The following is a 13,257-nucleotide window of genomic DNA, read 5'->3' as shown; positions in this document are numbered from 1 at the left end:
TGAAGCATCATGACTGGGCCATGTAAGCCAAACAAACCCTTTCCTCCTAAAGTTCCTTTTGATCATGGTGTTTATCACAGCAACAGAAAGCAAACCAGGAAAAGCCCTTCCCCTGGCCTTAGAGTTCCTGTCCATTGCCCAGGTTTGATTTTCTCATGCCTTTTAACCCTTTGTAGCCATTCTATACCTATGTATGTACATCAGATACATCAATTGCTCTTGAATATGTGATCAGAGAGTTAATTCCAGGAATTAAGACTAGAGTATATAAACAGGTATTTGCCTCTGCCAGGGCTAGGAAGGAAAACAGGACCATATGGCAAATTGCTTCCCATGAAAACACTACACCCTGTGAATTTGTTTTACAATGCATTCTGACATTGTAGAAAGACATAAACACAGTCGTCACTTTCTGACAAAGCACACACATGACAGCTACGTAGCAATACCCTCTTGTAATACAAATAAGAACAATGACAAGCAAGCAGAACAAGAGAAAAGAGAAAGCCTGTGAGAGTGTCGGGGCCATGTCACATCCAAACCATCACGGCTCCTTGCTTGGTTAGCTTCCTGGCTCCCTGGTGATTGGAGATTTCCTAAAGTCCTTCCTGTGTTTAGAATTGTGTGTGTGTGTGTGTATACACACTGGGCTTGTCTTCAGTTCTCAGGCAGACATTGACAACTTCCTTAGGCTTACATCCTGCTTGCTCTAAGGCTCAAGATTAGCTGGAGGTGAAAAACTGGGGACTATTTTAACTCTTTCCCGGATATGAGCTTTTTTCAGAATTTCAGAACTATTTCACATCTTTTCAGCCCCTTCTTCTATGTCCATCTCATTTCTCATGTATAAGTTTTTTTATTATTAATTTTTTATGTATATGGATGCTTCGCCTGCATGTATGTTTATGTGCCACACTCATGGCTGGTGACTGTGGAGGCCAGAAGAGGTCATTGGCTCCCTTGTAGTGTAAGTTACAAATGGTTGTGAACTGTTGTGTGGATACTTGGAATAGGTCCCTGGTCCTCTGGAAGGGCAGCCGGTGTTCCTAATTGCTGAGCCATCTCTCCAGCCCCTTTCTTTAAAGTTTTTATTTTTTTATTTTTTTTTCTGGTTTTTCAAGACAGGGTTTCTCTGTGTAGCCCTGGCTGTCCTGGAACTCCCTCTGTAGACCAGGCTGACCTTTAAAGAAGCTGGGCGGTGGTGGCGCACGCCTTTAAACCCAGCACTTGGGAGGCAGAGGCAGGCGGATTTCTGAGTTTGAGGCCAGCCTGGTCTACAACGTGAGTTCCAGGACAGCCAGGGCTATACAGAGAAACCCTGTCTCGAAAAACAAAAAACAAAAAACAAAAAAAGTTTTTAAAACAAGTATTTTTTTTAAAGAATTTTATACATGCATATAATGTGTTTTGATCAATTTCCCAGACCCCCGTCCCCCTTCCCTCACTGTCCCTTCCCATCTCTGCAACTTGCCCCACCCCCCGAAAATTTTTTTTAAAAGATTTATTTATTTATTTATTTATTTATATATATGAGTACACTGTAGCTGTCTTCAGACACATCAGAAGAGGGCATTGGATCCTGTTACAGATGGTTGTGAGCCACTATGTGGTTGCTGGGAATTGAACTCAGGAACTTTGGAAGTGTGATCCGTGCTCTTAACCACTGAGCCATCTCTCCAGCCTCTTCCTCCCCACCCTCCCCACCCCACCCCTCCCCCGATTAAGTTCTTAAGTAAGTCTCTGTTTAGCTCCAACCAGCTCACACAGCTGCAATGTTAAACATGCGTGGCTGGTTTTTTGTTTTTGTTTTTTTAGATCAGGTAAATAGCTCCATTTTTCTAAGAGAAAGTTCTTAGACATGTTCATTAAAGACAAGCCCTACCAGGACATTATCAGACAAGTCCAGTTGATGCTAAGTCTTGGGGAATAAGTCCCTTTGGCCCGTTCAGTGGACATGGGTGCTACTTCTCACAGCTCTTTAGTGCTTCAGAACCATGATGCTCGAGTCCTCGTATATTTTCTGATAAAACTACTCGTCCATATAAACAGCACATTTAGTGATGTAAAGAGAAAGTTCCATGTAGGATGGTTCTAGTCCTAATGCTAATACTGCCCAGCCTTTAGTTCTTTGATTGTACATAGATGGTTTGAATTGATATTCTCCTCATTACCTGACATGGGGCTTATTACAAAGAGTTTGCCTCATTTTCAGGGTCTGAAGTGGGCCTTGGGGGGATATATATATATATATATATATTTAAATTGTGAATATGTACTACAGGTATGCATGCACCCATGTGAGTGTGTACACCACAGAGCATACCTGGGTGGGTGGTGGAACTCAAGACAATTTGCAGAAATTTGTTCTCTTTGTCCACCGCATGAAGCATAGGGGTTGAACTCAGCTCCTCAGGCTTGATGGTAAGTGGTGTCAGCCATGAGCCTGCTAAGCCTATCTGGCCCCTTGTATATTTTCGAGAACAGAATAAAGCTGTTTCAAGAGTTATTAGGGTCAGAGCCTGAGCTCTGGTAACCCTGGGAGGCTAGACTCAGCCACAAGTTTTTACTAGACCAATTCAACAAACAATAGTGAAAAAACATTTATCCAGTGTGACAATACCGGGGAGAGGGACAGGAAGATCCAATGGCATCCTATAGCACTCTTCAAACCTCGCAGTCCATCTTTTCCAGGTCTTAACATGAGGATTCCAGTTAAGTGTAGCAGCAGGTCTGTGTAGCTGAGCAGACCTGGTCAAGGTCACTCATGCTCTTCCTCATTGTCTAGTCTCTGCAGCAATGTTCTGACAAGTCTCTAGAGATGTGTGAGGTCTGTTTCTGGGAGACAGCTCCAGTTCTGGCTGACACCAGATTTCCCAACCTTTTCTTTCTTCCACCATGAGAGATGTATTTGTGAGACAATTGCCATTTCTTAGATTGTATTATCTCAGTAGTTTGACAGTTAAAAGGAGGGCCAGTCTCATCTCCTTGGAATATTTTCATTCCCACCAAGATGTTTACATTGTTGGTGTTTGGGGCCGAAATGTCAAGAATGTTGAAAGATTGGTACACTGTGCCAAGTCTCTCATGCTGTCTTATGTAGGGAACATGCACTGCCGTATTTGTCCAGAAACGTGGCTCTGCCTTTCCTCGCTAATCTTCATTCTACGGTGGAATGGGGGTGTCTGTCAGCACAGTAAAAAACATGACTGGTCTTTTCATATTACTCAGAATGTGCAAGACTCAAGGGAGAAATATTGGAACTCTGATGACATTCGTTACTATCTCGAATGACTGTTGAAATGAGATTAGTGTTTATTTTTAAACTTGTAAATTTAAAAAAATTGGATGCTATTGCTTTGAAAACCCTCTTTAGCTTGATAATAAATAACATGGCTGTACAAGCTAGTTTTGGGGTGGGGGTTGTTGTTAGGTTGATACAAGCTACAATCGACCTCGATCAAATTGCAACGTAGGCATCTTTGCCGGGCATTTTCTTAATGATTGATGTGGGAGGGCAGACCTACTGTGGGCGGTGCCACCCTAGGCAGGTAGTCCTGAGTTACATAAATAGCAGGCTAAGCAGGCCATGGAGAGCATACCAGTAGCTTCTGCTCCTGGTTTTTGCTTCAGTTCCCGCCTCTAGGTTTTTGCCTTGAGTCCCTGCCTGATCATGGACTTTTAGCCTGTAAGCCAAATAAACCTTTTCCTCCCTAAGTTGTTTTTGGCCAGTGGTTTACCCTAGGAAGAGAGAAAGCAAATTAGGACTCTGGCCAGAAAGTTTATTATCTGATTGGGGAATACTTTTGAGTGAAAAGGGATTTCAATTAATAATTTTGCCAGAAGAAAATCAGGTATACCAGTCATTTGAACTTTAGAAGATGAAATAGGACAATATTCTTAATTTTTTCAAGCATGTTTGAGTTTCTTGGCTTTGGTCTTAAGGTTAAGGTTCAGTCAATATTTTTTCCCATTCATCTGAATAAAAAAAGATAAGCATTTGGTAATAAGTTACTCTTTAGAAGATAAAAGTGGGTGTGTCAGTGTATACCTGTAATCTCAGCCTTTAGGAGACAGTGGCAGGAACATGAAGAACTCGCAAAGATAGCCTCAGCTACATAGTTGGTGACTAACCTGGGTTATGTGTGTTATACACACACGCACACACACGCACACACACGCACACACACGAAACAACAAGCAACACAAATGACCAATGATGTATATATATATAAAAAAGAAAAGTGTTTTTGTTTAGTCCAGTTAAGTTTCCCTTCCTCAGATAGAAATGTTACAGTAAAGTTAAAACAAAAACCACCAGAGTCAGGGAGCCCCTGTCTCAATGGCAATAAAAATAATAAATAATAAAATTAAATTAAAATAAACAAATATATCTCTGGAAAGTTCTGATTGGTCTTCTTCCCTATAGAAAGAATTTTGAGGAAGAAGTGTTATGGACCGTTATCTCTTGGGTAGACTAGGTCTAGAAGGAAGTATATTCCAATGATTGCTGCTTGTTGATGGCCACGCCCACTGAGTGATGGATTAGCTACACCTGCACTTCAGACCGCCAGTGCTTTTCTAGAATCACTTGTTCTCTGGGCAGGAGCCTCAGGGCACATGAAGGTAGAAAAACCTCCTACTCCTGGGTGACAAAACAGAAGAGGGTGGGACCTTATGAGAGGTGCGGCCTCCTAGGGGCGGAGCCGGCGAGGGAGGGGGCAGGGCGTCGGTCGAGGAGTGGGGCGCGCATGCGCGGTGAGGGGGCGGAACTGGGGCGGGGCTGTGCGCCGTGTTCTGAGAGAAGGCAGTGGTAGGTTTCGGGCTGCGCGGGGACGGCGGGTTCGGGTCTGGGGTGGACTCCACGGGCCAGAGCTTGGCCGTCAGAAAACAAGTCCCTGCCGGTCTTCAGGACCCGGCAGCAGCCAGCGGGGCCGAAGCCAGGGTGCGCAGCCCGGAGGCCGAGGCTGAGCAAGTGTCCGGGCTGGGGCGCGCCAGGTAGGTGGGCCGAGCTGGGCCGTGTCGGTTCCGGTGGTGCTGGGCTTTGCGGAGCGGGCTGGGCGGCTGGGAAGAGGAGACCCTGGGGACCGGGTCGGGTGGCGCCCGCTGTTGTCATGGCAGTGGCATTGCCTAGCGGTTCGCTGGCTGCGTCTTTGGAGCGCGGTCCTAGACTTGCTGTCCCCTTGCCACTGGCTTCTCGGGGCGATGCTATACACCGCGCTCGCTGGCTGCATCTCTGCCTGGATCCCATAGGCATCCGACTCTGAAGGCCTTGCGACATCTCGGGTGTCAACACACGGGGTAAAAATAAACATGCATGTTGGTAGAAAACACCGACTCTGCGTCCTCGCAACTCTTCAAGCATTTTCTGTCCGCGCATCGTTCAGGACAGGATCTCCCCCACCTCTCCTTTATGTATTTTATATTCCTCTGGCTTTTCTAGTAAGCTAATTGAGGCCTGAGAGGTTTGCAGGGATCCGTGGTCGTCTTTTTGCAAAGCCAGTCATGAATGTGTAGGCCACGGAAACACTCAAAATGTCAGACACAAATTTATATCTTTGTGGGCGAAGGAAGGGAGCGTTGATGGGCCTTGGTTTCTCTTGCCCCTTGTCGCCTGCCCTCTGACATTACATAATGGTGGGTTCCTCCTGCCTAGAGTTGACAGCTCATGAAAATGTCTCTCTGGGTAAGAAGGAAAGGAAGTATTGGCCGTTGCAAATCTTTGCCTCTGAATGTGTTTGGTATTGAGAGATTGCCTAAGAGTAGAATGTGATTTGTCACCTGCCAGTTAGGGCCTCTGAGCCAAGGGGATGGGGGTGGGGTGGCACGGAAGTTAGGGTGTTGCAGTGATATTCTGCTTGGTTCACTCCTGTGCCCCGTGGGTTGTGTGGACAATGGGGACATCACAGGTCCGGAACGCAGCTGGCTGATCTGGGTGTGAATCCTGAAGGTTCTGTCACTTGCTAACTCAGGTTCTCAACACCCTCGTCTATAAGAGGTGCAAACAGAACCTCATTAGCTGAGTTTGTTTTGAAATCTAATTGCTGGTGTCAGGCAGTAAACAGCTGTAGGTTGTCCTACTTTGCCTGGTTGTTGGGTGAAGTCGGAATTTTTTCTTTGGATCTGGGCTGGGGCCCTTGTTTGGGGACTACTTTGACAAAAGGTTTCTCTCGGAAAATTCAGTTCCTTAAAGGGAACTGGTGCTCATTCAAGGAGGTCTGCGTGTTGGCTTGTACCTGTGGTGGTGTCAGGAGATTGCAACGCTGTTTCCTGGGGTGGTACTGTGTGTGCACAGCATTGCCAGGAGGTGTTCCCTGTGTCTTGTCAACATGACGCAGAAAAGAGTCAAAGTCACTATGATGGTCATCTTAAAGAGCAGACTTACTGGAGTGGCTGTTGGGTAAATACAGAGAAGCCTGAGGGCTGTGTTCCTGCTGGGAGAGCACTTGTCATCCTTCCTTAGCTGCTTGGTCTATCTACTTTTCCTTTCAGAATCTGCTCAGGTAATCCCTGGCCTTCAGGCTGACTCAATTTAGGCCCTACATTATAGTTTATCCCATTGTTTTGGAAACTGGATACTTTGTAGTATTGCTGTTAAAATCAATATTGGTTGTTAAAAATCACCTTAAGGAAATGACACGGAAGTTTTGTATAAATGATCGGACACTGGAGAAGTGGGAAGTGTCTGGTCCTTCCCAGCTGCCTACCCGGGAGAATTCTCAGCTAGCCCCTGAATGCACCAAAGGAAGGGACTAGGAAGCACTGGGGTCCAGCTAACTTCCATCTCCACCCTATGGTTTAGGTCTCAAGAACTCTTAGTTTGCCTTTTTAATGAGAAACTCCTCCTCAGCCTCCATTTCCAGAGAAGTTCTCAGCATCATCAACTACTTAATGGTGTCAGGAGGCTTCAGCTCTCACTGTAAACAGCACAGCTCTGCAGTCGAGAAAGCTGGGTTATCTCATGCTTCCTTTGCAGAGCTTGATTGATGAGCAAAGACTGGTCCTGGGCAAAGGCTCTGAGCAGAGCATATGTTAGGGAGACAGTATTTACTCCTTATAGGTTTGCTTCACTTTGCCTGTCTTTCTTTGCTTAAAAAAGAAAAGGCCATCACGGACCAGTCCTTAGAACCCCCCGGACTGCTCCCTGCTCCTTTAGCTAATGGGTCCAGATCCTCTTAACGTTGGCATCTCACTGTGTCTCTGCTACCTTTCTCTCAGGGTCATGCTCTCATGGGAGGTGAGGCTTCAAGACAGAGTTTCTCTGTGGAGCCCTGGCTGTCCTGGAACTCACTCAGTAGACCAGTTGGCTTCAAACTCACAGAGATCCACCTGCCTCTGCCTCCACAGTGCTGGGATTAAAGATATATACCACAACTACCCTGCTGTTTTTTCTTTTAAATAACTTAATTATAACTTGATGCTGAGTACCCTGTACCTCTAAATATTTCTAGATGGATTTCTTTCTTTTTTAAATTTTATTTAAATTTATTATTTTTTTCAACATGTTTCCATTGTTGTTTTTTTTTTTTTTTTTTTTGGGAATATCACATCATGCATTCTGATTATGCTTATTCCCCCATGTCTGCCCCTGTCCTTTGTGACCTCCTCCCCCAAGAATATAAAAAATAAACATTTAAAAACAACAAAAAACCCAGGTCCTATTTGTGTTGTCTCTATACTCACTGGAGTATGGTCAAACTCCCAGTGGCCTGCCCCTTAAAAATAGTGCATTCCCCTCCCACACCCGGGCCAGAAGCCATCAATCGTGGAAAGCTAACTTCAACATCTTTATCACACTTTTAAAGAGTTCTGATGGATTCCTGTTTAGGCTGCTACTTTTGAGGGTGGGATAGGGGTGGGGTAGAGGTTGTCACAGAAGCCTCTGTCCCTTTTTCTCAACTATGTGTCTGCAGTCACTGATATCACTGCAAAGAGCTTCCTTGCTCTTTCCAGTCAGCTGGAGCAAGGAGCATCCTCTCACAAGCAAAGGGGAGGGGGAATTGAGTGAGGAACTCAGGGAGGGACAACCAGGACATTTGGAATATAAATAAAGTAATTTAATAAAGAAAGAGAAAAAAACCCAAAACATTCTGTGCATACAGTACTTAAAACCCAGGAAATGAACATTGATGCCCAGCAGTTATTTAATTCATAGGTCTTATTTAGATCTTAGAGATTGTTCTATCTTAGAGATTGTTGTTCTTTATCTAAAAGATAACCCTACTTTATGTATTGTCTTCAGTGTTTTGTGGCTATAGTCTCTTTCAGCGGTTCTTTATGTTTAATTGACATGTTTGACTTGTTTGGAGACTACCATATCAGACAATGCCCCTCAATTTGGGTTTCTTGATACTTGGATTCAGGTTGGTGCTTGTTGCAGGAGCAGCAGAGTTGTAGCCTTGTCAACTGGAAGATACTGCCTACTACCTCATTAAACTTGACACTAGGCTTGTTAGCTTTGATGCATTGATGAGGATGGTGTGGGCCTCACTGAGAAGTTACATTTTTCCCCTTTGTGATTAATATGTATCTCTCAGGGATGCAAGGCAGTGTTACTCCAGCCACAGCTAGAGCCCCATTGATGCCTTTTATGTGAATCTTACTAGAGTTGACAGGGATTTTCTAATTCCTGTTTCCTTCTACATGTTTTAAAAAGGATACCTTTTCTTTTGGCCAGTATGCACTTACTTTTTGAATTACATCTATGGGCCATGAAATGTTGCCTCATTTATTAGACTTTAATCTGCTGCTGTCATTATTTCTTGATTACTCAGAGTTGGCCTTTAGGGCTTCCTTCTTTGAATGTGTTCCCACCATTCCTTTAGGGCTTCTTTCTTTGAATGTGTTCCCACCATTCTTTTAGGACTTCTTTTCCATTCTGGCACAATATCTTTGAGACTCAGTTTATACTTTCCTTGCCCCAGCCTCAGAACCAGCTGTTTCCTGAACTCTTTTCCTTTCATGGAGAGTAGCTTTAGACTCCAGGCTGCCAGCTGTGGTTGTGCTAGTGAAGGTGATGTCATTGTGTTGATTTATGCTTGTATTTTCAGTGCGGGAGGTCAAACTTGGTTTCAGGCAGCCAGGGAAGCCTCTGCCACTGAGTTCTGTTTATTACATGGCCAGTCTTTGGGTCATTGCCTCAAGACCTTTTCAGTAGACCAGTGCTCTTTTTAGAGCTGGCCCAATGGCTCAGCAGGTAGAGGTACTTGATTCAGAGCCTGACAACCTGAGTTCTGTCCTTGGTGACTCAAAATAAGTTAAAATGTGACAAGTTTAAATTGCAGCTCACATAGACCTAAGTGTAGTCACGTTGCATACCATTTCCTCTGATTTGCTTTTTCAGTTTTGTGCTGTGTCCTGGAGTGCTGTGTACTGATATGATGAGCTTGTCTTTTTTTTGAGAATGGGGCTTCCTATTCCAGAGTAGGGGTGTGCTGTAACTCATTGTATTGTCTTGTATTGGTGGGCAGGTAGGTGCTTTCCAATTTTCTGCTGTAAAAGCCTGTTAACTGTGGAGCAGATCCTTTTGGTGCCCACCTTTCTGTCTTGTAAACCCCTGGTAGATCAGTAGGACAAGGAGTAATTGTGAAGCAATGGTTTTGCCAAATGACTCCCCAAGGAAGCCTCGGTAACTCAGACCCCTTCTGTTATCTGTTTCCCCTTAACTCCGCAACATTGACATCTTAATTTTGCTAGTCTGATGGCCCAAATGACATTATTTTTTACTATGTTTTCCAAATGGCCAAAATCACTGAATTCCTTTACATGTTAAACTTTTTAGTTTTTCTGAATTACCTGTTCATAGCCTTTATCTGTGGTTTTTCATACTAGGTTGGTCTTATGTTACCAGAGAAAGTTTCTTGGCAGCTTTAAGTATGAACTGTTACCCCAAGGAAAAGTAACCCAGCCTTTTCTGGCCACATGTATGCCAGATCTAGGCTGTCTGTCCCTGAGCATCCTCTGAGAGGTCTTGTCAAGTGGTGAGCTTCAGTCTTGAAAGGACGTTAAGGGGAAGCATGGTCAGACACCTGCCTGATGGAGCTGACAGAAGCCAGGTGGGGTCAGAGTCGGGTCTCTCCACCTCTGATGTTTCTATTTAACCACTTTATTTCCATCCAAGGATTATAAGATTTGTTTTCTGAACTTCATGAGCTCTTGGCTGAACGTCCCGAGGCCTCCAGGTAGATTACTCTCTCTATTCCCATTTATCTGCACAACTGGGCTGATGGTGTTTGCCCAAAACTCTGACCTGCATTCAGTCTTTTATTATGGGGTTGTTCAGTGAGGGTCCCCTGGTGAAGGCCTCAGAAGTAGGAAGGTAAATCATATGTGTGGGGCTGGGTCAAAGAGGCTCATGCCATTTCCTCATATTAAGAATGAGATGTCTGTTTTCTGGGACAGAGTTGGGAAGACAGAGAAGTGCCCTCTGATCTCTTGAAGGAGGTTGAGGACACTGGTGGAGGAAGTGTTTGCTCCTTCCAGTCCCCTTTCTGAGACCTTCCTTCCCTGCTTCACACACCCGGCAGTCCTCCTGACCTGTTTCCCACAACACCCCTCTTGCTGTACCTGATTAGGTAGGGTGCCGGAGGTCTTCTGAGAAAGAACCCCATGCACTTGCAGCTCTGCACCTCTGGCCACAGCCCTGTGCAGCTGGGCTCGCTGTTACAGGAATTATCTGCTTGGTTAATTCACAGTAGGGTGTGGGCCACTTTCTCGCCTCTCCTGGGTTGCTTGCATTTTAAATGATTTGTTTTGTAATTCACTGACTCAGGTTTTTAAGACTGATGAGCTAGGCATGTAAATTCTGGACATCTGAAGTAGTATATTTGGGCAAATGGACATCTCTGGGAAGAATATCCTTGTGGGAAAGCGGGGTGCTCTAGATTAGAGGGTATCTGGCTGGGATGCTTTCAGCTGCCAAGTAAACAGTGTTCCTGTGTCAGCAGCTTAGCAGTCTTGTCAGGGGCCTAGATTCTTCTCTCCTGTCTTCGTCACTGCTACTGTTGCTTCATGATTGCAGGATGGTTGCCAGGGTCGGTGGGACACAGTGGTTCGATGCTTCTGTCCATCAGGCACAGGGAAAGAAACAAGCCAGGCACTACTCAGTGGTACATCCCAATCCTCCTCTCTGCTCTCGGGCGGGGGGGGGGGGGAGGCGGGGGGGAAACAGGGTCTTGGATTTTTCCTACATTAGTAGCATAAGTGCTGTGTGCTGATTGGCTTAGACCAGATTTATACCAAGTGTTCCTCAGACCAGCAGCCTCACCAACACCTGAAAACTTGTTGGAAATGCAGTGTGTCAGCCCCACCCAGGTCCTAACTTAGAAACCAGGATTGGGACCCAGAAATCCTGTTCTATAAGCTCCCCAGGAGGCCACACTGCAAGGCACCAGTGAAAGCTGAGTTTTTTTTTTTTTTTTTTTTTAAACCAAGACTACCCCAGTTGGAAGTGGGATTGGCTTTCCTAAAGGGAGAGTAACATTGGGTGTCAGCCCATGATGTGAGCTGACAAGTGGTTAAGGCCTACAGGAGCTTTGCCCTTCCTAATCCCCTCTGCCCCGTGCCCTCCTTACCCACCCAATTTGCTTTTCCCTCACTTTGTGCCTGCATCCTGCCAGGTTCCTGAGGGTGACCTGTGTCTTCCCTGTAGACCTGGCACTAAAGTGTGGACTACATCCCAGCCCCAGGTTCTGTCTTTGGCCCAACAAGCATGGAGTCCCCTGGGCATGTTGAAGGCTGACTCCCTCTGATGACCTCTGTTGAGGGCATTTCCGAGTGTGCTCTAAAATGTAAGGTCCATTGAGATCTGCTACTTCTTGTTCTCAAAAAGTGAGTTGGCAGTGTGGCTAGCAGGGCCTGGAGAGGGATTTGGAAACTATCCTAGAGACAGCCCAAGTGGTGATGACTTTCAGTGGTGGTCAGTAGCACTCTGGTTTCACCTTAGTGTAGCGGTTGCGTGTCCCTGTTTCACTAGCACAATACTTGCTCATGTCTGAGTGAAGTAACAGCCACCACACTGTGCTCAGAGTGTCCCAATTTGGCACACTTTCCCTGGAGTTAGGAAGCTGGGGGATGTCTAGTTTTCTTGACTTCCCAACCTAATGTCTTATTCCAGTTCACCTAAGCAATGGGAAGAGCAGACTCACATTGTGCTCTAAGCCCTTTTCACTGATACTAGAAAGAGCTGGCCAGAGAGCCTGGAGGAGGGGTCACCGTGTGTCTCAAAGGATAGCCATGTTGAAAGCCACTTGAGTGATAAGTACTTTAAACTTTTTGGAAATAAAGTAGCACATATTCAAATGTGTTTCCTACAGGAAGAGTAAGCATTTTTAGTTATTTGCTGTATTTTAAATATTGTAATAATGTGTCTCTTGCTGGGTTTGGTAGAGTTGTCAAACCTTAGAGGTGTGTGTGTAGGGGGAAACTAGTTATGAGTAGGAGCAGACTCTGTCTGCATACTTGGGCCTTTCTAGGGATAAGGCCTACAACTAACGTGAAAGCCTGGGTGTCTGACTTTGGTGTCAAGCACAGAGCCAAGAGGGTGGGGCAGCATGGCTGCTGAACAGGCAGCAGCTGGAGGGAGTTCTGCAGCTTTTAGTTCGGCTTTGTGCTGTGGTCTCTGGATATTGGCCACCTAGGCCAGACCCTCATGATGGCTCTCAGTCTTAGCCTGCCACTCAAAGATGCAGCAGAATCTGTGGATGTGAGCTTGTTTGTTCAGCCAAAGTTTTATGGAAAACTCCTTAGCGTATGAGTCTGTGTGGGCACATGTGCCATGGCACACATGTGGGGGCTCACACTTACAGTGCTTTCTCCCCAGTGCCCCATTTTAAAACAGTGGAGGCAGAGGCAGGCAGATCTCTGTGGGAGGTAAGCCTAGTTTACTATCGAGTTCCTGAGTAGCCAGGGCTGCATGCATTCTGAGAGAGAGAGAGAAAGAGAGAGAGAGAGAGAGAGAGAGAGAGAGAGAGAGAGAGAGAGAAGAGAAGAGAAGAGAAGAGAAGAGAAGAGAGAGAGAGAGAGAGAGAGAGAGAGAGAGGAAGGGAAGGGAAGGGAAGAGAGAGAGAGAGAGAGAGAGAGAGAGAGAGAGAGAGAGAGAAGCACTAACAGGACTGTTGTCTGTCCTATCTCTAGGAACCACGTAGGATATAAATGTTTCAGAAGACAGAGGCCAGGGAGCAAACTGTGGGTGATGGGAGGAGGAAGGGGAGGAACCCAGGTCCACCAGCTTTCAGTTCAGTGGTTTAGCCAGCTGTTTCC

General features: G+C 45.6%; 1 protein-coding gene across 13 annotated transcripts in view; it reads left to right on the top strand.

Annotated features, from left to right (window-relative positions):
• The first annotated feature begins 4,744 nt into the window (after positions 1-4,744).
• The window catches only part of Inpp4a (inositol polyphosphate-4-phosphatase type I A), a 126,823-nt gene continuing 118,310 nt past the window's right edge, over positions 4,745-13,257 (top strand). For 11 of the 13 annotated variants that reach the window (XM_034521193.2, XM_034521194.2, XM_034521192.2 and 8 more), the window contains exon 1: positions 4,772-4,995. The gene's annotated coding sequence lies outside the window, so the exon portion shown is untranslated. Of the gene's footprint in view, positions 4,996-13,257 lie in introns of all 13 variants that reach the window. The other 2 variants (XM_034521195.2, XM_076915046.1) reach the window with 1 other exon arrangement.

This window comes from Arvicanthis niloticus, chromosome 17 (genome assembly GCF_011762505.2).
Source record: "Arvicanthis niloticus isolate mArvNil1 chromosome 17, mArvNil1.pat.X, whole genome shotgun sequence".
Taxonomy (NCBI): domain Eukaryota; kingdom Metazoa; phylum Chordata; class Mammalia; order Rodentia; family Muridae; genus Arvicanthis; species Arvicanthis niloticus.
The sequence above is the reverse complement of the archived record's forward strand: the minus strand, read 5'-3'. Positions and strand labels throughout refer to the sequence as shown.